This window comes from Martes martes (assembly GCF_963455335.1).
Source record: "Martes martes genome assembly, chromosome: 3".
Lineage (NCBI taxonomy): Eukaryota > Metazoa > Chordata > Mammalia > Carnivora > Mustelidae > Martes > Martes martes.
The window spans coordinates 163,339,609-163,363,014 of NC_137890.1; the positions used below are offsets into that span (position 1 = coordinate 163,339,609).

General features: G+C 46.4%; 1 protein-coding gene across 1 annotated transcript in view; it reads left to right on the forward strand.

Moving 5' to 3' along the window:
- The first annotated feature begins 1,653 nt into the window (after nucleotides 1–1,653).
- The window catches only part of SERPINE2 (serpin family E member 2), a 62,251-nt gene continuing 40,498 nt past the window's right edge, over nucleotides 1,654–23,406 (forward strand). The window contains exon 1 of the mRNA XM_080799202.1: nucleotides 1,654–1,896. The gene's annotated coding sequence lies outside the window, so the exon portion shown is untranslated. The remainder of the gene's footprint in view (nucleotides 1,897–23,406) is intronic.

Sequence of the window (23,406 nt, forward strand, 5' to 3'; positions counted from 1 at the left end):
TTCTGCTCTTAGCTTCCCCCTCTGCCTCATTCCTCCCAGGTCCAGATGGGCCTCCCAGTCTAGAGTAAGCCCTAACACGCTGCCTGGAGCAATACTTACCATGTCAATAGTCACTTGGCCCTTGTTCATCCACCAGTCAACAAATATTTATTGAGCAACTACTGTACGTGTCATGTTGGCTCCAGGCACTAGGGGTGGGGTGAGGTGAGAATCATGGTGAAGTGGTTTCTCTTCCCTGCTTTCTGGAAGTATAGTTTCTTATGAGGAAGGGTGGAAGAGAATTAGCCAAGAAAAACGTAGAAGGAAAAAAAAAATGATGCTGAGTGCTATGAAGAAAAGAGCAAGTTGGAAAAAGTTGGAAGTGATTTTAGTTCAAGTGGTCAGAGAAGGTTTCCTAGAGAAGGTGACATTTGAGTTGTGACCTGACATATAAGGAGGCAGTCATAGGCCGATCCCGGAGCGTGGGAGAGCATGTTAGGCAGAGAGAACAACAAGGAAAAAGCATTTATATCCTGCCCTGTAATTAAATATGAATATCAGGCATGACTGTAAAATAATTAAACAGGTTTTCTTTCTGTGGACTGTGCTTCCTTTTTATCTGAGGAGCCAACCCTCCCATAGCATGTTTCCCTGTAAGAGAGGCTGTGAATACCCTCAGGCTGGCCCAGATTTTACACTTTTAAAAGTGACTCCTTCACCCCAGCACACACACACACACACACACACACACACACACACCGTCTAGCATGGCCGCCTACACACCAATTCTAGATCATGAAGTTGCTCTAATCAGTAGATGCAACCTTATTTCACGGCTGTGTCTAGGAGATTTACCACATTTCCTTCTCACAGCTGGGGCCGTGGGCCTGCCGGGGAGTGTTCTGCACTGAGGGTAACATAAATTATGTCATTAAAGTTGTGTCCCCACAAACCCAGGTGGACGCAAAGGAGGACTGCATATACGAGGTCTGGGTGCCAGAGCGTGATATGTCGCCCGCCTCTGGGATCTGAGCCTCTGTTGCCCACAAGGTCCCATCCGTTGTAGTTACCGACTGGGAACGGCCTGATTCCCAGGACTCTGCGGGTACCTCTCGCTGTCACCGCAGACACGAATCCAGATTTCTAGATTCCCTTGTCTGCCCTCTGCCTACGGCCACCAGCCGACCAGTCGACCAGAGGTCGGCTCCGGGGCACCCTGCGAAGCGTCTCGAGGGGCGGTGTGCCCCTCCCGGGCCGCGACCCGACACCGTTATCCCCATCACCCAGACCGGTGGGCACTGCCCCGGGGCAACCCCCTCCCCCCGTATCTCCCCCAGGGGGCGGCCAAGACGACCTGCCTGCGTCCACGGGACGCGCCGCGAGCCCTTGGGTCCCTCCCTGTCCCCACACACACCGGACCCCGGCGACCCACGTGCAGCTCGGCGGGGACTGGCGCCGCACCCCGGGCTCGGCGCGTCTCCCGGCGCGTTCCGGGCGCAACCCCACGACGTGGAGCCCTTGGGGGCGGCATCTGCGAGGCCGCGGCCGGAGTGGGGGCGTCCCGGCGTGCGGGCGCGGGGACGCTGCGGCCCGCTGGCACACAAAGGAGGCGGCGGGAAGGCGGGGCGGGGCGGGCCGGGGGCGGGGGCGGCAGGAAGGGGCGGGGGCGGGGCGGGCGGCGATAAAGCCCCCGCCGCCGCGGCCGCCCAGCTCGCGCTGTGGGACTGCCGGGCGGCTCGGGCTGCGCATCGAGTGCAGGCGGCGTCTCCGCTCCCCCGACCTGCCTCGCCGCCGCCGCCGCCGCCGCCGCTGCTGCTCTCGTCCTCCGACTCTCCGCCCCGCCGCCACCCGGCTCCGGCTCCGGTTCCGGCTCGGGGCGCTCTCCGCCGCCGCCACCTGGGGATCGTGCGAGGGGTGGTGAGTACCGGCTGCGCGCCCCGCGGCCGATCGCGGGCGCCCGGGGGGCTGGAGGGGCGCGGCCCGCGTGCCCCCTGCGCCGGCGACGGTCCCGGGGCTCTGCGCGCCTCCCGCTCGGCGACCTTGCGCCCGGCCCAGAGGCTGCGGGGCGTGCGGGGCAAGCGGGGCCCCGGGGCGGCGACGTCGAGGCGGAGGAACTTTCTCAGTCTCCCTCGGGCTGCCTCGGCCGAGACTGCGTGCGCGCCCGGCTCTGTACCCGGCCCGCGGGGAGCCCGAGGAGGACCCGGGCCGGGTGAGGAGGGGCCGCGACGGCTGTGGCGTCCAGGTGTGCCTGCAGCTGGGAGTCCTGGGGCCCGCGCTGCTTGTACCGGCGCATCCTTGCTGGCGCCGGTGACCCTGAACCTGAGGTACCCACGTACTAGGCAGGCTTCCCCTACCCTGTACTTTGCGTGTGCGCTGCCCGATGGGGAAAGACAAACCGACTCTTGTGGTAACCGCTGCCAGGCAGGGTGGGGGTGACCGATGTTTGGGGGGAGAGCCTTTAAATTGGCCTCTGGCAATCAGTTCAACCCTGGGGAGCAGGTTTTTGCTATTTTCATCATCTGTAGAAATGGGAATCAAGACACTGATTAGTGGCTACAGGTAAGGTGAAAGTCCTCAGAAATTCTGGGCGGAATCAGGTATTTCATTTGCCTACGAACTGATCGGGGATGGAAGGCTTCTATTACATAAGACAGCACCCCACCTTCAGGTGATATGGGAGATGCTATTGAAGGTTTTAGTGTTTTAATGAACGAAAAATAATCTTCATGTGTGTCTCTCTTGAGAAATTTCAAATGCTGCTGTGTCTTGCTTTGACCACTTTGCAGGGAATGTTCTTATATTTAGCATCAACATAAAAAGGTGTTTGAAGGTCTGACTGCCTCTTTTAAGCCAGGAAGCAGTTTACTTCTCTGAACTGTTTGGGAACAATTTACGTGATAATTTTGTAGTTTGGAGGTTTTATATCCAAAGTTGAACAGAGATAACTGGAAGAAATGTAAGCATTGCTAATTTGTATATCTAAAACGCACTTCAAAAACTGAAGATACTTTCAATGCTGTCTGCATATCTAAATCAGTATTTCTGTTTGCAGTATTTCAGCAAAAATTATCTTCAGCTATGCAAATGAAGGTTTTAGCCTAACTAATCTAAGGATCCTTTCAACCCCCAAATTTTGATTCTAGATTAAAATGATGTTTGAAAATATTGTACAGGGTAGGGCAATTACTGAAGGTCATAAAGATGTCATACATCCTTTATTCTAAACAAAAATGAATCTATGCAGAAAATCTCTGCCCCCTATGACTTCACATATTAGTGTAATTTTAAAAGAACAAAAATGACTCAGTCTCCAAAGGACATTAGTTTTGAAGTTCCCTACATGGGTGAATAAGTACCAGAGAGAGACTGAGGTATTAGAGTTGGAAATGAACCATGTCCCACCTACCCCTCCATGTAGCCATCCTCTGCCAGCCAGTCGTTCTCCTCCAGGAACTTTGGCTCCTGGGCTTTTGCTCCCCCTCTAGTCCCAAAGTCCATGTAGGGAATGCTGTCTGTTGCCACTTCCTTGACCATCTCAAATCCAGTGACCTCCACCCACTCTAGCAACTGAGTCCTCTAACTATATCTAAGTCTCTCCTCAATCAGAGATGCTCATCTTCTGAAATCAGAAACATCAGCATCTCAATGTCTCAGTCACGAGCTCCTGCCTTCCAGGTTGCCAACTGGCGCTCCTGTTGCAACTCTTCCTCACTACAAGAGACCTCTTCCCCTCCCTCCTTCCAGTTTAACAGGTGACTTCATGGCCCACTCTACCTGGAAAGTAGGGGCCACTGAATTGAAGTCTGTCCATGTCCTACTCCATTTCCCTCCTACAGACTTTTCCAAATTTACCCCTCCATCCAGGACATCTTCTTCAACTAATCTACTGTGTCCAGGTGCCTTGCCTGGCCCTGAAGTGTGATAAATACAGCAGATCCTTGCTGTCTTGGAACTGTCATTCTTGTGGGAGGAAACAGATGAAAAGCAAACATAATTATGCTATGATAAAATGAATTGGGTAGAATAATAGAAGAAAAATTAAGTTGGGGCAGGAAACTCAGGGAAAATTAGAGAGAAGGCCTCCCTTTGGCACTGCCTATGTCTCCCCATGAACGCTTTTCTAATTTAACAGTATTTATTTTTAGAATGCCATCATCTCCCTTGTCCCTGTACCCCCACCTCCTCTCCAGCAACCGTTGGGTCTCCCCAGCTTCTCAAATAAGTTAACATTTCCCCCATTCTCTGCTCTCTTCTCAGCTCCCTGAGAGCTGGCCAGGGGCTCCCCAGAGTAGAAGACCCCACAATTCCTAAACAACGATCCTGCAGATTCTCTCTAGACTTCCCTGTGGCATTGGATACGGACCTTTCCTTCCTTTCTGGTACTTTTTCTTTCTTTCCTAGTGCCTGGTTTTCCCTCTGTCTCCATTGCTTTTCCAGTACCTCCCGGGGTTACCCCTGGCTCTGTCCTGATCTCTGTTCTGCTCTGTATAGAGTCATTCAGGGAAGCACTTTCCCTAAGCTTCGGCTGTCTCCAGAATAATGTCTAGCAAGTTACCTACAGTCCAGTGGGCTTACCCACCCATACCTTGTAGGCAAAAAAAGCCCAGAATGAGTCCAAGACTGACTGATTTTAGTTCTTACCATCCACCCCATACCCATTCCAGCATCGGCCAAAAATTTTTTTGTTTGTTTTTTGTTTTTGGTGGCGGCTCTGCTAGTCACCAGGATGTTAAAGCAGAAAATTTCTGGGAAGGCTGGACTTCTCCAGCACTCCCCACATGCAGTCACTCCCCCCATATTGCTTCTCACTGCTGTGAAGTCACCTAGCCCTCTGCTGTACTCATGGTGGCCTGGCCCTGCTTCCAAGTCCAGAACCAGCAAAATGGTGGCCAGTGTGCCATTTCCAGTGGGCAGATGTGTTGTTGGCCTACACAAAGTATAGAGAAATTGAGTTAATATTAGAAATATTAAAATGTCACTTGCATTTATAGCTTCTCTTAAAAATCAGAAGACCTGGGGTGCCTGGATGGCTCAGTGGGTTAGGCCTCTGCCTTCAGCTCAGGTCATGATCTCAGGGTCTCAGGATAGAGCCCTGCATCAGGCTCTCTGCTCAGCAGGGAGCCTGCTTCCCACCCCCCCACCCCACCTCTCTGCCTACTCGTGATCTCTCTCTCTCTCAAATAAATAAATAAAATCTAAAAAAAAAAAAAAAAAAAAAAAAGTCAGAAGACCTGGAACACGAGGCCTCCATTCCCGCCTGGCAACACTTGGCTCGCGTGGAGTTTCCAGCACCCAGCTCTGCTGGCTGTTGCCTGCTTCCTGGTTCTCCCTGGACCTGTGGTCCTCATTTATGGTAGCCCCCTGGCTCCCATGAGCTTCTGAGTTAGCAGCCATAAGCCGGGAGGCCAGCAGCAGCCTGTGAAACCCTGGTGCCTAACTGTGCAGCCTCCCGCCAGATTTCTCACATCCTAGCATTTGCACCCCTTTCCACCGTCTCCCACAGCAGTGCTGGGTGACTTTCCTCGGTTGCTCCAAATCCAAATCGGCTGGGGTCCCTCCTGATAAAGACTCAGCTTCCCTCTTGACTTTGGGGCAAACCCTGACTTGGAAGGAGCGGCCCTGTTGTATCTGGTCAGGTAGCTCCAGTGGAAAGGGAAGCGATTGTCTCTACGAGGTACTGTCCCTCTGTTTCTCAGCCACCTTGAACTCCTGTAAGGAGAATGGGGAATACATAATTCCAGTGTTACCCCACCTGTGCCAAGATGCCATCTCTGCTGTCTGTAAACCCTTGCCACAGACCTCACCACCCTCCTGCCTCCTCACAACCGCCCTGGGAGCGGATGGGACCTGGCGGATTCCACAGTAGGGAGACCCCTGGAACATGGCAGGCTCCATTTAACCGCTGGTGCCCAGAGTCCTCCGCTTTGCTCCTGAGGTCACTCGTTGGACCCTCGTGTCGCAGAACTCCTCCACATTCAGCCGGGGTACTTGCCACGGCGCCCCACCATCCTTCCAGCAACTCCTTGGACTGCTGGCCGTTTGCAATGACCCGACAAAGTCTAAGTTTCCTTCCACTCCTTCCCACCTCGCTGCCTTGTGCCCTTCCCCAAATTTTATTTTCTTGCAAAACCGAACTTCCTGCAAACTCCTCACACCGTGGGGCTGCCATGCCTCTTTGCCTGTGCTCCTTCTGGACCTCAGCCTGGAATTCTCTTTCTCCATCCTCTGCGTTCATTGTGTGGCTAACTTCCCCCTTGTCAAGACTCGAGTCCGTTCTCTGTTCCATAAAGTCTTTCCTGAAAATTGCTACCCCCAACCCTCTCTGGCATGTGTGGCATGTGTGCACACATGTACGCCCTACCCCGGAGAGGCCTCTCTGATGGCAGGTACTATGTTGTAGCTACATGCTTTCCCCACTAGACTCTAAGTGCAATGAAGACGGGCCTATGTTTTAGCTTCATTTGCTCTTGCAGCGGTGCATGATCCAAAGGCACTTAATGGCTATCCGAACTGAACCATATTTATATTTTTCATAAGTTTACTAAAATCTTTACGAAAGAGTACTTGTCTTTTGGACTTGAGGGGAGCTTCCCCCTGCCCCCACCACACCAGGACCTCCACTTCTGTTTTGGTACTTCTGCAGTAAATATATATAGTTTCACAGCAGAAAAATTTTTTAAAAATTAAAAAATCAAAATCTGGGGGGCGCCTGGGTGGCTCAGTGGGTTAAAGCCTCTGCCTTCAGCTCAGGTCATGATCTCAGGGTCCTGGGATCGAGCCCCGCATCGGGCTCTCTGCTCAGCAGGGAGCCTGCTTCCCTTCCTCTCTCTCTGCCTGCCTCTCTGCTTACTTGTGATCTCTGTCTGTCAAATAAATAAATAAAATCTTAAAAAAAAAAAATCAAAATCTGGGGCTCCTGGGTGGCTCAGTGGGTTAAAGCCTCTGCCTTCGGCTCGGGTCATGATCCCAGGGTCCTGGGATCGAGCCCCGCATCGGGCTCTCTGCTCAAGTGGGGAGCCTGCTTCCTCCTCTCTCGCTCTCTGCCTGCCTCTCTGCCTACTAGTGATCTCTGTCTGTCAAATAAATAAATAAATAAATAAAAATCTTAAAAAAAAAAAATCAAAATCTTTTTGATCAGTTATGTTTTTTTGAGATAGAACGTACTTAGAAAAAAGCAAAAGTCTAACCCAGGAGTACTTCTGTCCCTATAGTCACTTCAGTTATCCGTATCTGAACCTCTTTTGGCTTGGTTCTGTCTTCCTTGAGATCCACTGGCTGGGCTGTACTCCCTATTTTGTGGCTTGTACAAGGTAGGAGAATTCTCTCTGGCTTCCGTTAACCTTTTCAATGATGGTGATGCATGCCCTCTAGCTGACTTTTTTTTTTTTCCCCTTGGTAGTTTTTTGGCTAATATCTTCAGTCAAGTTTGATGGAAAGAGCCCTACATTGGGAGAGGTCTGGGCTGTGCTGCCAATGATTTGTATAGTTAATCATCTAGAACTTAATTCTTTTGTCTATATAATGGGTGTGATGAAATCAAAGATGTCATTAAAAAAAAAGAAAAAAAAAGAACCACCAACCTGGGGTGCCTTGGTGACTCAGCTAGTTAAGCATCCAACTCTTGATTTCAGCTCAGGTCATGATCTCAGGGTTGTGAGGTAGAGCCCCTTACTGGGCTCCATGCTCAGTGAGGAGTCGCTTGTCCCTCTTCACTCCTCCCCCCCCTCTCTTTTTCTCTCTCTCTCAAAAAAATAAATAATTTTTTTAAAAAATAAGACAACCTATAACTTGACTTATTTTCCTTTTTGGTCTGGCTTTCTCATAAAGATCAAATCTAGATGAAATTTTTTCTCAAATGCATTATTTTATGTTTATCTACATGAAATTCTTATCGTGTCTCTCTCTCTCTCTCTCTCTCTCACTCACTCTCCCTTTTAAGTCTATGAAATCATTCAGCTTGGCTCTTTAGTATTCAGAAATAGTGTTAAGGGCCAAAATGGAGATTTAGTTTATATTCCCACTTAAAGGCGTTTATAAAAATGTTAAATAAATTTGGTTCCCTATACTTGATCTTCTTTGTAAACCACTGTCTCTATCCATGAATGTGCCTATCTTCTCTTTCCCAAACCATTTTTCCTCATGAGTAGATGGCATGTCTGATCTGAAAGTCAATGTTGGGTTTGAAAAAAAAAAAATTACCCTTAGGTGTAGAATAGAGTCAAATGCAATAAACTACATCTTTAGCTTATTTCTTATCTCTAAGTTCACAGTTTGTCTAAGAGCACTGAAAGAGTAGTAGGATTTTATTTCTCTTTTGAGAAATGCTGCCTTTCACCCAACAGGGCAAGTCTATTTACACAGTCAATGATTCTCCCCTTATTCTGCTGTTAGGTTTCTAGGTCTGGATGTAAGCCCAGTCCAGAGAAGTTGGCGTTGCTTCTGGGGCTCTTTTTTGTGCATGTGGATGTACGCTGAGCCTAAGCAATCCTCTGTTTGCAATTCCATCCCTGCATTTGGACAAATATGTCCCCTGTTTCATCCTTGAATTCCTTCAAAGGTTGGGGTCCACGCCCCAGTTCAAGGTCAGCCCAGGAACACCTCATGCTCTTGCTTCAGGTTGACCTCAGACGTTGCCATTTGCCTCAGAAGGGATAATTCCAGAATCGGAACCCACTGTACCTTTCTATTTTTCCTAGTTAATTCTTGGGAGAAAGATAGTGTGGAGGAGATTTTAATATAAAAGGGGAAAAAATCCTATGAAAAGGCAGAAAGGATTTCTTGTAGCGACTGCAAATCTTGGGAAATGTACTTTGTTTTGTTGTTGTAATGCCCTCCCCCACTTGCTGCAGTGAGAACTCTGGTAACCTGGGGAATTTCTCTTTAAAGCATACCAAAAATAGCATCAGTGCTCCCCCCCCCCAACTTTCCTTTCTATTTAGTGCCAACTAATATAGCTACAGAGAAAATAACCACTTGTTTTTGCCTAAGTTTTTATGGACCAAATCTTGAAAGTGGGTGTGGGTATGTGAGAGCGTTTAACACCCAACATGAAGCCCACTTGAAAATGACTAAGGTGACTGCAAATGAAAAGAGATTTTTCTTCCTTTCTTTTGAGAAAATGCTGTATAAATAAAGGCAGTGCTTGCTGCTTCTACTAAATTTTTCATTCTTGAAATAAGGAATCTGCTTAGGAAGAAATGATCATGTGGGTTTGGTCACTGCTCGGATTATATGAGCTATTAATGACTGCCTTATCTTTTGGTTACAAGTGCAGAAACCCAAATCAGTGTAAGTGATGCAAAAATAAGGGGTGCAAGGGAGGACCTAGTGGCTTACGCCGCAGACCCTGAGATGGTGGTGGCGCCCCTGGCCCAGGAGGTGACTGAAACCAGAGACTCAGGGCTTTAGGGCGCTCTTCTTTCTGTGTGTGTCTCTTTGCAGGTGGTCTTCGTCCTCTCAGGGACCAGCCTAATGACCCAAGAGGCAAGAAGGCTTCCTGCCAGTTCCAGTTAGAAAAACCCTAGGGAGGCATTCTGATTGGCTCAGTTTGGGTCATGTGCATTTCCCTGGACCAGTGGCTGTGGTGAGAGGAATGGGATACTGTGATTGGCCAGAGTCTGAGTCACATGTTCAAACCTGTGGTCAGGAGGGGAAAAAGTATTGAGAGGGATGTGCTGGACAGACTAGTTACCCCAACTGCCATTAGTATTTGCTTTCAGTTGACAAGAGGCTCTCTTTTGTCTCCTGGAGCCTCATCTGTGGCTGTAGGACAGATAGTATCCTCCACTCGCTCAGCTGGGAAGGAGGAGTTGGCAGCAGCTGAAGTATCCATGGTCCTACCTACAACCTGTATGTGTCAATGCCAGAGCCTGAACCCAGGTGTGTAAATGTGCGAACTGTGAGCTGATACCATGAATTTTCAAAGATTTATATCTCATCAATATCTACAGTTTTTCAAAATAAGTTCTTATCAAACAACATGCCTCCTTTCAAAGGCCATCGTTTCACTTGGCTGCTAGATAACCTTCAGTAACACAACCAGAACTCACCCAAAGAAACTAATATTTTTGCCTTCTGTTGGAAGTGTTATTTTTAGACCTGTTGCTGCCCCACACCCCTGCCCAGTTTATTTTTTAGACACTTTTTTTTTTCCCCCCCCCCAAGGACTCAAGCTCTAAAATTAGTACTGACCTTTGGATGGAAAAGGTAGAGTGCTTTCACTCAGAGTGGAGGGAATAACTTGGGCTGAGCTGGGTAAAAGTCGACATAACCAAACAACGGGGTGACATGACTTTTAGAAGATGCCAATAGAGGGGAACCTGAGTGGCTCCATTGGTTGAGTGGCAGACTCTTGATTTTGGCTCAGGTCAGGTTCTTGGTCCTGGGATCAAGCTCCTGGTGGGGCTCCTTGCTCAGCCTGGAGTCAGCTTGAGGATCCAATCTCCCTCTCCCTCTGCTCCTCCCCCCAACTTGTGGTGCATGCGCACTCAAATAAATAAATAAATCTTTTTTAAACATACCTAATTGAACTTCACAAACGTGTGGAGGTTTAGCTTAGAACATTGTTTGAGATCTAATTTTTGTTTTTATACTTTTTTTTTGAGAGCAAGAGAGAGTGAGAGAAAGAGCTCAGGCACACAGGAAGGGGGATGAGGCGCGGAGGGGAAGACAGAGAGAATCTTAAGCAGCCTCCATGCCCAGCTCATTAGGCTCAATCTCATGACCCTGAGATCATGACCTGAGCTGAAATCAAGAGTCAGGCACTTAACCAACTGAGCTACCCAGGTACCTTTATAGTTTGTTTGTTTGTTTGTTTGTTTGTTTTTTTAATAGTTACCTTCCCCCCCGCCCCCAAATTTGTCCTGTCTAAATGGTGTACTTTCCCTTCCCTTCCCTGTCCCCTTCCTTCCTTAGTATAATTTAGTACTTAAGTGTATGGAAGGTTTGGAGGCCAATAGACTGGTCTGAATCTAGATTCTATCAGTTACTAGCTCGGGGTCAGGAGGCCATAAACTTCTCTGAGCCTCGGTTTCTTCATTGGTGAGTTGGACATGAAGGTAACTGTGTCTTAAGTTTGGAAAGACGCAGCGGAATGTAAGCTTTAGGTGCAGAGCACAGGGGCTGGAACGGAGCTGCCTTCCTGGCGGTGGGGTTCTCCGTGTCCCGGTAGTCCAGGTAAGCATTTCTCTCCTCCGGGACTCCGGTTGTCATTGTGTCTTTGTTTTTGTTTTGTTTTCTTTTATTTTTTAAGATTTTATTTATTTATCTGACAGAGAGATCACCACTAGGCAGAGAGGCAGGTAGAGAGAAAGAGGAGGAAGCAGGCTCCCTGCTGAGCAGAGAGGCCTATGTGGGGCTCGATCCCAGGACCCTGAGATCATGACCTGAGCCGAAGGCAGAGGCTTTAACCCACTGAGCCACCCAGGCGCCCCGTCATTGTGTCTTTGATCCAGTGAATGAGGGGCTTGCTGTGTGTGTTGGTAGGTTTGGTTTCCAGACCAGTAACAGTCTCTGTAGGGAGTACTCCCAGTGATCAGCTGGTCATCTGTCCTTTCGCCAGCCTTCCAGCTCTTGCAGTACTGGCTGTGGGGCCAAGAATGGCCAGCGCGGGTAATAAACTCCCTCTTAAACCTGTGTGAGGAAATGTAAACAGCGGTGTTACCAGAAGGTCTTTCTAGGGCCACATTGCTGGCTAGCCCTGTCAGCTTGGGTGCTTTTATATATGTATATTAGTTATGAAGAATTAATAAATGTTTTTGCAGCAGAAAAAGAATCTATTTGGTTTAATATCTGGGGCTTTGCAAATGGGGTACCCAGAGTCTTCTCTTTTTGTTCTTATTTTCCAGGCTGTGAAAAAGTCCTATATCCAGTGATATCCACTAATATCCAAAGACCCAGAAATAATCATTTTTGAACACATACTGAATATATTTTCAACACATGGTCATTTAATGATGATTTGATTCCCTCAGTATACAGAAGAGTTCTATGAATGTTGGACGAGCCCCAGCAAACCTTCCCGGATAGGAAATATATTTTCTGCTGCCATTAATAAGATATTTTAGAATTTTACTGGCAAATAGCCATTTGGGACTTTGTACAGCGCACAGTGTATGCCCACACCTGAATCGTTGCTCGGACAATGGAATACGAGGTGGCAGGGAGATTGATTCTGTGTGATGACTTAATTATAAGGAGAGCTTCCTTTCCCTAAAGGTGTGGATTTTCTCTTTGAAATTAATTTACTGATAGACTCCTATCATCTTATGCCAAACCTGTGTTCATTTCTTAATGACACTTAATTAAAATAGCAATTTAGAGGATTGGTCAGAGATGCCAAAGTATGCATAGCCAACCTGTCCTTGTGCTGCACAGTGGTAAATCATGAATATCAAAGTGCTGATCATAGTCATGGTGAATTAATTCAGCAAGTACTGAACACATAGTTGTTTCCATGCATGTATGTTACTCATTAACCTACAATTTCTTTTGGGTAGGATAAGTATGTAGTTTTTCCATGTACAGTGGCAAAATCATGCTTTTTGTCTTCCTCTCTGTCTTGTGTTGTGGTTCTTTGTGTCTTATCTGCCCTGTTAGGAACCCTCGAGGATTTTTGGTCTTTCTTATCCTCCTAGGTTCTTTCCACAGTACCTGACTCCGAGGAGCCCAAAAGGGAAGAAGGAAATGAAAGAGCGTGGATCATCAGTGTGTCAAGTACTGTTAGGCACATTTTATACATGAGCTTATTGAATCTCAGCTACCCTTGGAAGGTTGAAATTAGTCCTAGCTGGCAGGCAAGAAAACAGAAATTAGCGTATGTGGATCACCCTGCTGAGAATCTGACCCATGGGATATTCACTCCAAGTCTGTGTATCTCCGCAGATCTTTCATCCTGAAACATTGTTTTCAGGGAGTGACTGAGACTATACAGTGGTGTCTGAGCAACAGTGCAGAGCTCCACACATGAGAGGTCAGAGCATGCTGGACAAGGTAAACTTGGGAATCAGATGAACCTGCGTTTAAACCCCAGCTCTACAGTTAGTCATTTGATGTCCACAAAATATTTTCCTCTCTGGGCTTCATCTCCAGAGCTGGAGAATGGAGCTGATGAGGTTATTCCCTTCTTTGTAGAGAAAGCTAGCACTGCCCCTCCTTCACATACAGGGAGATAGCAAATAGTGACTTAAATCACTTGGCAAGATCAGGGCTGAGGTAGGTTGAGAACTCGGGTCTCTGCCCCTATCCCTTGTCGCCTCTGCAGTCACCAAGTCTGGGTACAGCAGCCAAAACTGCCATCACCTGTCACCTCCCCTTGATTAGCCCTCAGAATACCCCGCTGACTTGGGGACACTCACCATCCATCCCTTAGAACCACTGGGCTGATTTATGTCTCCTCTTCTCTGTGTTCACCCCCATCTTCCTGAAGAGGATTATTCCCAGAGAGTAAAGAGATTCCCCAAGACTTATTCCTGATGCATCTGGCCCACACAAGACTTCAAAGTGGCAGCCCTATTGTGTTTGGGTGCATTTGGTTTAAGAACTAGTTTTTCAGCCAGGTACTCTGAGGGACGCAGAAGTCTCCACAACATCGATTGACCATTGAGGGTCTTTTATGTTTCCATTAGAAAGGGCATATGTGTGATGCTTTAACAGTTCAGAAACCATGGTACACTGTCATGGGTGGATGCAACAAGGGGGTACATTTTCTGTAGAGGATTTCAGTGCAGCAGTAAAAATACCTCAAAATTGATTAGTTTTTGTATCATCAAGTACCATGGTGATCAATTCAACCCATCAATCCATCAGTCTGACTGACCCTCAGTACTGCACTAGGTCAGTAAAACACAGCCAGAATGAGTGCTTTGCATGAGATGTCTAGGAGACCAGACCGGAGGGAGTTAGTGTGGACTCGGTCACTGGAAAGGCTGCGCAGAAGCCCTCTCCCCTCCCTCTTTGTGGGGAAGGACTCCAGGAGAGCAGTGTGTGACCCCGACGACTAGTCTAGTTGTGGGGCCACCGTGAGTCATGGGCTGTGGAAGCTCTTTACAGGCATGTTCCCCCTGCTTTCTCTTGACAGCCTTGAAAGGCTGGCAACCCAAGGTTTTTCTGTAGATGAGGAATCCAGAGGGTCCTTGAGATTCGGGGATGAGGGCAAGTGATGGATAGTCTCTGGGTCTCCGTTTCCTTCTGCATGAAGTAAAGGTAGGAATGCCCAGCTTTCTGGGAGTGTAGGAGGCTCAGCAGTGCTAATGCTAAAGCCCTTTACTCATAGAAGGTTCTTAAATATTTAGATATTATTTAATAATATTTAAATATTATTAAATAGTTACTGCCAGTGGTCGTGCATGGGAGAGTTAAGTCTATGCACAATGTGAAATGTTGTCAAGTAGCTGATAAACGCAAATGTCTAGATAGCCCTCATGGGTAATGCAGCCCTTGTTTTTTTCCTTTTGTATTTACTCTCCACAAAACCCTTTTTGCTCTAAATTTTGTCAATTGCTATATACTAATTTGTAATAAGAATAATAAGAGTAGGCCATTTAGTCTCTCAAGTGCTCTCCATGAGTAAATACAAGGAGGTAACTCCTTCATGGAGGAAAGATCAGTTCTCAGAAAGAAAGAAAGAAAAAAATAGAAGTGAATTTTAGTGGGCAACTTTGCAAAGGGGTAAAGCATTACAACTTTCCTTTCACTGAATGCTCATGAGTACAAGACACTTGAGAATGTAAAACTGCATGAGAGCTGGGTCTCTTCCGGGGCAGGCACACAAGGCAAAAGTGCCAAAGTGATTCCTTAGTCAGTCATTAAAAGGCATCAAAATGTATAATTTTTCTCTGTGAAAAAAGTGTTTTCTAATTTGAGAACTCTGTGCGTGAATACAAAAGGAAAAATTTTCCCCAGAATCATTCCTCAGGGAAATTGGGGGTTGCTATTATTTTAGGGGCCTTTCAAAGTCTCCCATTTGTAAAGATCATGATAAGTTCATTAGTCAGAGTTCACCCTGCCCTGGATGGATGAGACTTATGAGTGAGTCTTGGGAACAAAGGGAGAAGAGCACATAAGCCTGCCATCCCCTTAATCAGTATTTATTCTGAAGACTCATAGAGGTTGTACCATACAAGAGGGTTAAAAAAAAAAAAGGCAGAGAATTAGAATACAGATTTAGTAATTATTCCTGAGGTCATGACTTCTCAATTGCCTAATTTTGAGTGCTGTGTTCATTAAGATAATGCTGATTGCTGTAATAAATAACCCCAAATACATACTGCAGCACAAACTTCCACTTGCATAATGCCCGAAATGGGCACGTCTGTTCCAAACCTGGTGATTCAGGGAGCCAGTGTCTTTCCACCTTCTGGCTCCACTCGATTTAGCAGACGGTTTCCAAGGTCATGATGCTTGTCAGCATCAAGCTGGTGGAAGCAGAAAGATCACGGAGGATTGCATATGGCGGCTCTTGGTGGGCCAGCTCTGAGAGTGGCATACATCTCTCCTGTTGCCATTTCATCAAATACATTTCAGTCTCATGGACACTCCCATGTACAACAGAGGCTAGGAAGTGTAGCCCTAGCTCTGTGTTTGGGAAGGAGAAGGAACGGGTTTTCCGAGGAGATAGCTGTTCTCAGTTAAGTGAAGTTTCAGGAAGACTATAAGCCACTTTAAAAAGTCACACAGTAACATGCTGTAACATGGCAATCATGTATGTATTTTCTTCTATGAAGGCAATTGTCCTGAAGGCTTACGAAAAGCTTCTTACGGCTTAGGAGAGGTTTTTTTCAGTGACAGCATGACACATAGATTTGAAAAGTGCTGTATCATAGGCAGCTTGGACAAAAAGAGGATGTGCTTGGGAAAGTTGTTAGACAACTCGGAGTGATGACAGGCTTGGAGAAGATGTCTGGGAAAACGCCGAGTAAAATTGCATCATGGGAGGGGAGACCGGAAAGAAAAGTGCCATTTCTAGATCATAATATATGTGATTCCGCATGTTCATGAAGTTTATTTAGTCAGGTTGACCAAAACTCAGGTGGGTGGGAACGGGAGGTGTTGGGCTCTTCTCACTGGGAAAAAGAGGAGGTCTGTCTTAAATGGGAGCTGACCATCTACTCAAGCACATACGGGGATTAGAACTTAAAGAAATAAAGACTCTCACCCTATGAGACAGGGTGTCTTTCCAGTGTGGGAGAGGGTCATCAGATACGCTGGGAACACCATGTGGGAGCAAAAGGAAAGCTGAAAGCTGGGGAATGGGGTCAGTGCCAATGCTGAGCTCTGACAGGAAATGAAAGGACCAGGGATTGGACAAGGAAGAAGCAGGTGACAGGAGCAGCTCTGCCCTGTTTGGGAGAAGCCTCTGGCAGCATCTGACTTGTGGGCATATCCGTGTGGTTTTTTTGCTGTGTGATGTGGGCAGATTAGTCAGTCTCCTTGCCTCTCTGTTACCTCAGCTGTATCCGGAGGGGCTTATGTGAGATTCAGTGAGATGACATGTTCACAGGGCTGTGAACGCAGTAGGAGCTCTATAAATGCCCTTCCCTCCACCCATTTCCTGTGCAGCTACTCCCCAGCTCCATGGTTAGTGAACATCGTTTCTGTAGCTGCTTATGAGATATTGGGGAGACGGTTCTCCCCTATAAAATGTGACTCCATAACAAAAGAAGCTCAGCCCCTCCATCCCTAGAGATCCCTCCATGCAATCAATATCTTACAGCAGAGTTTAGGCTGAAATAAGGAGCACTTTCATTATGCCACCAATTTTTAATTCCAGAATTCCTTGTTCTTCTGCCTGAGTGCTGGATGTGAGGAAAAGCTGTGCGATGCCTAAGAGTTGTCACGTCATTGCCCAGGATGTTGTCTTCTGTGATCCTCATAGCAACCTTCTGAGGGATAGGATGGGAGAGGAGGGTTGTCATTGATTTTACAGATGAAGAAACTGAGTCACTGTCTATGCAGTTCAGCCCGTGCAATTTGTCCGATGCGGGCAGGCCCGGGACTAGACTGTAGGCCCATCCCCCAATCGTGTTCATGCTGACGCAGGTTTCTGCTGTGAACTGGCTGAACATCCCCCCCACCCCCAACCAAATCCTTTCAGAAGGCATTAGCAGGGAGCGCAGCAAGAGAAATAAAGTCAGGCTAAAGGAAGAACCTCAGGACTTGGGTAGCTAAAGCCAAGTTTGGAATCGTGCTTCCCAGCACGTCAGATGGTTTCTGAGCTTTGCAGAACTTTGCTCGTTCCATGGTTGCTTGCCGGAAATAAAAATGTAAACATAGAGGGGTCATCTTTTTAAAATATTACTTTGGGATTTTGTTTGTTTATAAACTCTTTGTACTGAAAGAAGTGAGCAGAGAATCCGAGATCATGGCAGAAGAGGTTTTCTTAAAGGTGTTAACTATTTTATCTTATCTTATCCCATCCCTCATTCCTTCCTCTTACTTCAGAAGTATCTCCAGATCCTGTGCCTATAGTTACAGGTGTATTTATTTCAGAAGATGTCTGCCTCAGATAATTTCCCCCCCAGAAGTTAAAATGAGGGGACCAGGGAATCTTATGCCCATTCCCAACCTCCCCTGCATGACTATTTCACTTGTAATAAATACCAAAAACTGGTGCTGAGAGATTTAGATGGGGTTAGCCTGTTTGGGTCTCTCAAGCCATGCTTGGGTAATGGGGGGGCTTAGTCACCAGAACTAGACACAAAACTGAGGGGAGAGAGAGAAAAGTGTGCCCAGGTGTCACAGGATCACTTCTGGGGACTCCCAAAACTTTACCTCAAAGCTGCCCTCTAGCCATCCCAATGAAAAATGGAGCCTAATGGCCCTGTGTTCACAACCGAACCCATTAATAAAACATCATTAATCTATTTAGAGGGAGGGTAGGAGAGATGCTGCCTGTCCACTTTCCCTGAGCCTTTCTTTCCTGAACTGTGTCCTTGAACCTCCCAGGGGATGGAGGTGGAGCAGGAGGCCGATGAAGCCATCCTGCTCTCTTCCTGCCCCTTCTTCCTTCTCAGGCTCCTCAACACAAGTTCAGCCCTTTCCTACCTTCCTCTTATTTGCCTGGGAAAAAAAGATCATAAGTAAGTACCCAGTGGTGCCAAAGGAACAAGGAAAACACAGGATGGGTCAGTGAACGTTGTTGTATCTTATTTCCATGATGTCAGAGAGGCGGACTTTCTCAAGTGGGCTCCTCTGAGATGGCCTCGCTTGGGGGGTGCACAGTGTGCAGCACCGAGGAAAAACTCAGATTCTGTCAGGAGCCACAGGAATGTTGCAGAGCAGAGAGGCTCACAGTTACCAGACTCATAAGAGATGGAAGACTGAGACGATGGTCCTTTAGCTAATTAGCCTACTCCCCACTCTAACAGAGTCTTCATAGAAAGCCCACTTGCCATGGGAAAGTTCTTTGCACATGGGACAATCGATGGTCCAAGTCCTTGAACTCAATCTGGGTCAGTTCCAAATGGCCTGTGGGGAAGTTCCTAGTCTGTGAGCGCTGGAGGCTAAGTATTGTCAGCACAGTTCCCCACGGTAGATGCCTTCATTCTCTAGTGGCAGGGCCGTCTGTGTCTTAATTACAGATAATATTAGACATTAGCCCTTGGTGACAAGTTATTAAAAGAGGTCATTTTTGCATCTTTTCATTTTTTCTAAATTCTATTGTTTAAATTTGTAGAACAAAAGCTAGGGGTTAAAGGTTTGCATACCTGAGGAACAACACTAGTTTGTGACTGGAGCTGTCATTTATTGAATAAATATATATTGAGTGTCCGTTGTTGCTTTAAATTCCAATGCTTGTGATTCTCTGCTAGTTTGGTTATTACTTGTCAGTTGCCGCCATTGCTGGTCACTCTTGTCTTGAGAGAGGAGGTTATGGCTGCTTTTCTGGTTTTCATCGCCTCTGACTAATTTTCCGTATAGAGAGATACTGATGGTCAAATGCTGTGCTATTGAATGTAAAATAAAGCTAACTGACACTTTTCTCATTTGCTTGGAAGTCTCAATACTACATATCAGGTCCACTTGGCTTCTTACTCCCGTAAATACTTCTGTCTCTGGTTCGCCGGTAGCTCTTAACGTCAGACTGTGCTTTCCATTCATTTTGTCATTTCTACCACTGTGACTTACTTGGGGGCAGGACCAAGGAAACTCTTTTGTTGACTGAGAAAACGCATGAGCATTGTGCAGAAATGGAAAATGATTGTGAATTTTGCAGCTCCCTCTCCCCAGACCCAAGAGTCTGGGCACTCCTTCTTTGGCACCTGTTACTCTGACAGCCCCTCTCTTTATGGCCACTTACTCTGCTAGCCACCACTTGATCAACCATCAAGAATATTGAAGCATCCTTGCTCACTCCAGGGCAGTGCTGTGGGCACTGAAGAGATCACAGTTTGGATTCCTGCGTGAAGGATGTTATACACAGTCCCTTGCTCCTGGCAGGCATCTCACTGCTGTTTGGGGAGTTTTGTCTGGGCTGCAGAGATTTGAACCAGTCAAGTCTAAGAGTGTTTGTTTTCCGGGGAAATGCAGCCCTATTAAAACCATTGTTTTAAAAGTCGCCGTGAGCATTAAAATCCTCAGTCATCAATTAGTAGTGTGAAAATGTAGAAGTGGTTGGGGCTTCAGGCAAGCAATATTGACTTAAATGTGTAGGGCACTTTAAGACAGCTCTTGATTGTACATTTTAAAATAGGGAATGCAAATTGAAATTCCTCCTGGGTGCTTTAAATCATGCATTATATGTGCAGTATTTTCAATTAGCTGCAGAAAAAATATGTTCCGTGTGGCTCTATTTTTACAGCTGGGAATTGCTCTGAGAACACAATTGACTATTTCATACATGTGAGATTTATTTAAATGACTCATGGGGCATTTGCAGTTTAACCAATAATTGAAAATATTGTTGCAGTGTGGCAGGTAAAAACTAGGATGTCATTTTGCATTCTTGAAGTGGTGCTCCAAGCTCAGTAGCATTACATTAGTCAGAGGGGTGGGCGGTGGACAGGAAATATTGAGATTCAGTCCTTCACATTTCATTCCTGGGCTGTGCCACACCACAAAAAGACCAAAGGTACTTGACTGTTGGAGGGTTCTGTGGGTTGTGCTCTCACGAAAGACCCCAAGCATGAAGGCATTACCTTGTTTCTGTCTCCCGTTTGCATATACCAGACACAGACAGAAGATCAGGTCAGATAGGGGGAACCCCAACCTTCCCCCACCTCTTCTCTTACCTCCCATTCCTTCCCCACCATGCTTTGCCAGCCATCTCGTATCAGACATCACCTATGGTGCCGATGCCGAAAGCTAAGTTGACGCTCGGGATGGACCAGCCAACCTCCCTGTGGTTGTTTATAAACGTTACTGGGGATTTGGAATGCATGTTCTCACTGAAATGATGTTGCAAATGGTGATTAGGTGATTATTAGAATGCATTATTGCTCAATATGATTTGAAGTATGGGTTAGTTAGGTATTTTGTGGTCAGCATTAAAGTCCTAACCACCAATTTTTAGTTTTTCTCTGGATCGGTGGTTCTCAGCCAGGGTGAACCTCCCTTTCACCTCAGGGACATTGGTCAGTGTCTCCGAACATTTGGTTGTTGCAATTGGGTGGGGGCTGTTACTAGCATATAGTGGATAGAGGCCGGGGATGCTACTGAACACCCTACAATACACAGGACAGTCCCTCCCAACAAGGAATTATCCCGTTCAAAGTGTCAATAGTGCCCAAGTTGTGAAGCTTTGCTCTAGAATTCCTTAAAAAAAAAAAAAAAAGACTTCCCCAAATACTTTAGAATACAACCTGCTCATAAGATGGTGGTTTCTGTAATTGACATTAGCGCATGAAGGGAGTTAAGGTCATGGTTGAAAACTTGGCTGTTTCATCAATGCCTTGACATATTGAGCACCTCAGTGTCCCCATGTGCTATGTTGGATGCTGGGGAAGAGTGGTGAACAGGACAGACAGGGGCTCCCCCTCACTCACAGGCACAAAGAGAAGGAGAGATGACAAGTGTTCCAGTCAGGGGGAGCATGAGCATGGAGGCCTGAGGCTGGAAGGAGCCTGGCAGATCACGTGAACGGCCAAGAGGAAAGTGTGTCTCTAGAAGAAAGCCAAATCCGGACAAGGCAGGTCAACTCCTAGGCTGTGGGAGGGAATTTTATTTCATTTTAAGAGTTAGGGCTGCCATTAGAGGGTTTAACGCTGGTCTTGATGCTGAGGGTCATGGTCAGGTTTCCTGGTCAGCAGGGTCACTGGGGTAGTACAGACAATGAGTTGAGTATAAGAGACTCATGTTCTATTCCAGGAATGCTGGTGTCTTCACTCTGGGGGCAAAGGGGGTGGAGAGAGTAGACCATTCAGGAACTGTGTCAGAGATAGAGTGGTAGAGTTTGTGGATGGGTCAAATGGGGAAGAGAAGGATGAAGGGTAACTCACACACAGCTTAGATTCTTGGATGGATGGGGTACTGCACCAACTGGGTTCTAGAACTTGGAAGTACAGCAAGTTTAGGAATGAGTGTGTACTCTTTCCTCCCGTCTTAGAATTTCTATGAAAATGGGTGAGGGGACTTCTATATGTCTTTCTACTTACTACGAGTCAGCCCTGCTTACTAAATGTAAGGTATTTCTCCTGTAGTACCTCTGTTCTCTGCTTACCATCATAATAGGCTTTCCACTGTAGCTCAGAATTATTTCTAAATGGCTTCTTTGGGAAATCATCAAGTATTTTCTATATTAGATATTTTTCTGTCTAAGCAAGTGGAACAGAGATGAGAGTCAGCTTACCATCAGACTTGTACCACTGAGACTTTCAACCGCTAAGGCAGGTCTCATCTGGCTTCACCACACTAAAAATTTTTTAAGTTGTTTTAATCTAATCCCACCCTGTTTCAGTTTTAGCTAGAAGGAAAACATTTTATCTTATTCTCGAGCCTGGCAGTCTTGCAAAGAACACAAGGAAAGTCCCCAGAGCCCGAGTCCAAGTCAAAGTCACCCAGTGACCATCAGTCATTTCCTGACCCCATCACCAGGGCCATTTTTGGAAGCTGCATGGACCCTAGCTGCTGCCCCCGGAGCACAAGGCTACCTTCCCTGAGGACTTGTGACCAGCTGTCAAGCTCTGATAAAGTCACATACTAGACCTTTGAATTCCTCCTCCAGCAAAGAAATGAAGGAAACGGCCCACAACTGAAAAAAGACCGCAAGCAAATAGAAACGTCAGCTTTTAAATTTTCGTTTTGATTTTTAAAAATTGGAAATTGGGGATATTTTATGATTGAGAGAACTATGAAGATGGGTTGGCGTGAGGACCTTAAGAGGCTGAGGAGAGACCCAAGGACTCTTGAGCTACCACGATGATGGTAGTAAGTGGCAGTAATGGCAAAGCCAGCTTTGGTTGAGCTCTTAGTATCTTCAAGAACTGTCTAAAGAACCTGAGATGTGCTGCCCTTTTTTATTCTCCACAACAGCTCATAAGGCAAGACTGCTATTATACATACCTATTTCACAGATGAAGAAACTAAGGCACGGTAATGTGAAGTACTTGTTAAAAGTCATGTAGTTAATTGGTAACGGAGCTGGGATTTGAGCTTGGGTGGTTTGTCTCAGGAGCCTGCAGAGGCCAAGAAGATTAATCAAAGAACTATGAAAAGGCATAATCATGCAAAAACTTTTTTTTTTAAGAATATTGAGTATTTCTTAGCATGTTTGCCATGTTGGGAAAAGAATTAAAGTAAATTTTAAAAAGATATCTTCAGGTGCATTTGTTTGCTGACAAAAATTTTTAGGTAAGGTTATTTGTTTTTTACTTTATTATTTTTTTTTTACTTTTTATTTTGAGATAGTTGTAGATTCATATGCAGTCATAAAAAACGATGTAGCGAGGTCCCTTGTATCCTTTCCCTAGTTCCCCTAGTACTAATATGTTGCATAACTATACACAATAGTAAATACCACAGCTAGGAAATTGACATTGGTATAAGCCATCCATCTTACTCAGGTTTCTGCAGGCACTCATTTGTGTGTGTGCACACTTACTTGTCTGCAGTCTTATCACGTGTATCACCACCACAGGGAAGATAGCAAAGAGCTCCATCATAAGGACCCTGCATGTCACACCCCCCCACACACACTCCCAGCCTCCCTAGCTCCTGGTAGCCACTAATATATTCTCCATCTTTATTATTTTGTCATTTTAAGAATATTTTATAAATGGAATCATATGATATATAATCTTTTGGGAATTGACTTTTTTTCACTCACCATAATTCCCTTGATATCCATCCAAATTGCTGAGTGTACCAGTAGTTCATTCCTTTCAAGCTGAGTGGTGTCCCCTGGTGTGGATGGGCCACAGTTTCCTTAAGCATCCACCCAGTAAAGAACATGTGGGCTGTTTCCAGGTTGCACCTATTACAAATAAAGCTGCT